This window comes from Macrotis lagotis, chromosome 3 (genome assembly GCF_037893015.1).
Source record: "Macrotis lagotis isolate mMagLag1 chromosome 3, bilby.v1.9.chrom.fasta, whole genome shotgun sequence".
In the NCBI taxonomy this organism is placed as follows: domain Eukaryota; kingdom Metazoa; phylum Chordata; class Mammalia; order Peramelemorphia; family Peramelidae; genus Macrotis; species Macrotis lagotis.
The window spans coordinates 104528817-104532777 of record NC_133660.1 but is presented as its reverse complement, the minus strand read 5'-3'; the positions used below and the strand labels follow the sequence as shown (position 1 = coordinate 104532777).

At 36.1% G+C, this 3961-nt stretch overlaps 1 pseudogene; it reads right to left on the bottom strand.

Annotated features, from left to right (window-relative positions):
• Positions 1-1545: 1545 nt before the first annotated feature.
• On the bottom strand, positions 1546-3150 carry LOC141516186 (signal transducing adapter molecule 2 pseudogene; annotated as a pseudogene).
• Between the last annotated feature and the right edge of the window lie 811 nt (positions 3151-3961).

Genomic DNA, 3961 nt, shown 5'->3' with positions numbered 1-3961 from the left:
TGTGAATGTAAACCATGTATTGATCTCCTTTGTTCCAGGGTTTAGCCATTTTGAAAAAAAGATCACATTACCAAACAATTCCTTTAAGCTGGATAAACAACAAAAAATTTGGCAAATTATCACCAAATAATTTTTGACAGAAAGGATTATGTCTGTAAAAATCACATGTAGAAATCTTGCTTCCATGCATATAATGACCTTTATTACTAAAGTTATGACTATTATTTTCCCCAGTGTAAATGTCAGTTATTCATAATTATATTTATGTGTATTTTCTATTTTGTGTCATGTGAAGAAGCTGGTAAATGAGATAGTAGTGTGCAAATTTTCAGAAGGGAAAACAAATCCCACATTCTTGAAATATGTTTCCCAACTCCTATAGTCTAATAGGAACTATGAACACTATAAAACCACCTAAATTTTTTAGGTTTCCAGAAAACTGTCTTTGTACTTGATTCATCAGTCCATTGCATGCTATCACTCCACATGATCAGAATGATGAGTAAAATGTAACATCCAGTATTTTCAAATGGGGTGACACAACAATGATACTTAAACCACATTTTGAAAGGTTCAACACAGTAAACAGAGGGCACATGCCATGCTTAACATACAACACATCAAATGATTAGGTTCCCATGACACAATAGTGAGCCTGATTTTCTCTCCTTAAGAAGTTTCTAATCCACGTCAAGCTCCTTTTAAGGAATTATGAACACTTGCCAGGCAAGAGAAATCCATATAGCCGAGAGGGCATAAAATTAGATCAGAGCTTCACTAGGGAATGGCTTTATTGGGTAAAAAACAAGCCATTAGTCTCCCCTGAACCCCAGAAGGAAATGAAATGCTTTTGCCTAACAAATGGAAACAAGATTTAGGGTTACTCTTTAACCTACTGTTGGCAGGTTGATTTTTTAAAACTAAGTGTTTTTTTCCTACATTTTTCTATCTACACAGTCCTCATACTATGATACAATTTTCATCTCCCAATTCAATAATGATCCTAGTAGTGCAGTCAAAACCCAATTATCAGTAGCACAAATAAAACTGCAAAATTAGCTAATCAAAAAGGAATCTACTAGTAAGGTAGATGTTTTAAATGAAAAGATGTTCAAATTTTGAAACAACAATGTGGAAAATGCTAAAACACAGTATGTAGAAAAATATTATTTAAATAGATGAAAGTGCCCTCCCAAGTACATTTTGAAAAGAAAGCTGTTTTTTTTAAAAGCATGTCATAGAATGACAATGCTTAAGGAAAAAAAAAGACTAGCTAACATTCAAAAGGCTATTCAGAACTTGTGAAAAATTCTATATGGAATTCTTTAGAGTAAACAAATTCAGATTATCTTTAAGCCACCTCCGAAAAAATAGTCTAACTTAAGCAATTACGTCAAAAATTGCTTCATGGCAGGGGGTAAGGAGATAAGCAAGATTTTGTGCTTTACTCATGGTATTTCTGAGTTGAGATAAAAAATGGTTGTATTTTTATATCATTCTTAGATGGCTCAAGTCATAAGGGCTGAGCAATATACTTATGAATGTTTTTGAGACTAAGCCTGGTCTGTTTTTTAAAGAAGAGGCTGCTGATGATAATTTGTTTGCTGTTGTGCAAGTGAATGAGCTGGAATTGCCACAGGCAAGCCTGCTACTTGAGGCAAACTGGATGTAGTGTTCTGGTAAGATGACATATCCACAGATATTCCCATCTGCTGAGTGTAAGAAGCTGGAAGAGTAGCTGATTGAAGCGTAGAGTTCTGGTTCATATATGTGGGATTGGAAACTATATCTACTCCAGAGCTTAAATATGGAGTGTGAGCAGGTTGTGTTGTTACTAAAAAATTTATATTTGGAGGCAAAGATCTCAGAGGGCCAATATGATCTGGTCCAGGCCTATATCCCTGGGGAATAGTGACTTGATGAATTCCCTGAACCATATAGTTTCCATCATGATGTTGACCAGGATATGCTTGCACTGGGACACCAGCTGACGTAGATGGATAATGTGCTGGAGGATGAAGCTTTGAGTAGACTGAATACACAGGTGCTTCATTAACCAGCTTGTTGTATAGCTCTAAAGCTTCTAGGACTTTTACATTCAATTCAGATATTTCTGAATGTTTCCTATCAATCTGTTCAAGTTTTTCATCTATCATAGGGACTATCTGTTGACACACATCTTCTAAGTCCAGCAGATCTTGGGAATCTGGTTTTGAATCTTTAGGATCTATACTGTAAAGTATCTGCAACGCTTTATCCATCTTAACCTCATCTATATGAACTGGTTCAGGCTCTGAATTTCTAATTTCTTCTGCAGCATCATCAATTACATTTGTTCTGTCCATTGCTATCTCAGATTCTGTGTTTAAATTAGGTGATACAAAATTCGATGGGAAAAAGTCCAACTCCCCTATGATTTTCTCCTTTCCTTCAATTGGCATCACTGTCATCCAAAACAATAATAATTTCACCACTTTGAAAGGTAAGCTTGTTGTCCTCAACTGCTTCAAAATCATACAAGGCTCTGACTTTTTTGGAAACCTTATGATTATTCAACTGAATTTCTGCAGATGGATATAAGGATTTCATTCCTGTGTGCTGTTGCTTCTGCTCTTGCAAAGATAATTCAATAGTTTTAGCTATATCTTCATCTTCTTTGCTTTTGTTGGATGATGTTCCATTCTTGGCAGCATTTGAAAGTGTCTGTAATCTTGCTGAAGGAAAAGTTATTCCTTCTTCTTTCATGGTTTTAATAGTAGCAGATATGAAGCTAAACTGTGGATCTTTCTGGAATTCTTCTGACTATTACACCAGTAGAGATTTCAGGTTTTCACATACTTTTGAATAAGCCTTATTTTTTATCACCCCACGTACTTCAGTTGCAAAATCACAAGAACATATTTCTAAATGAAATATCTTTCCACAATTTGACACACAGGCTCCAAGAAGAGTCAGTGTTTGCAAAGCAACATGAGGAACTTTGTGCTTTACCCTTTTCATTATGGCTTTCAGACAATCTTTAGCTCCATTAGCAGTACTTCCAACTTTGTCAAATATATCCAAATGAAGTCCCCAATCTTTACTGGTGTTATATTCATTTGTAGCTTTTTCAACATCCTGCTCAAAAGGATTGGGCGTAAACAGGCTCATGGTGCCAATGACTGGGGGCGCCCCGGGGCAGGGAGAGGCCAGATCAGGGCGGCTTCGGTGTTGGCTTCGGTGGTGGCTTCGGCAGTAGAGAATGCCCCCTCTGCCTCCTCCAACCAGCTGCCGCCACCGCTTCCAGATCCAACTTCTATTACAAGGAAAATATTCAGTAAAGTGACTACACATAAAACTATTCAATAGGGTTGATATTCAATACTAATATTCATTTAACACTATAACCTAAACTATCTCTTATAGTCTGTGCAAATTTGTGGGCATTGTTTTCATGACACTATCTATCCTTCTCACTCTCTACTATCCCATTTTCCTTTTGCCTTCAAATTTTCCAACATCAAGATATTTATTTTTATCAGTTCTGGCTTTTCATTATTTGACCAAGTGTTTAAGTTTTAATGTTCAACCTTACTGTGAACAGCCTGAATTAATTGAAGAACTGATTGTTTTAATCTCCTTACTATCTCAAAATTATTCGGCAGCCCCACATTTGAAAGTCTCAATTCTGAAGTATTCAATTGTCCTTATAATCCAACTCTAACAATCATACATAGCTACTGGAAAACTTTGACTACATGGACCTCTGTCAGCAAGGCGATACCTCTGCTTTATTGAACGTTGTCCAAGGAGCAAGCAATTTTTAATTTTATGACTACACTCACTAAAAGTGATTTTTGAGCCAAAATATATATCTCACACTGCTTCCATTTCTTCTCCCTCTGTTTGCCAGGAATTGTGGGGACCCAATTCCATGATCTTAGTTTTCTTTGATGTTAAGCTTCAAGTCATTTTTAACATT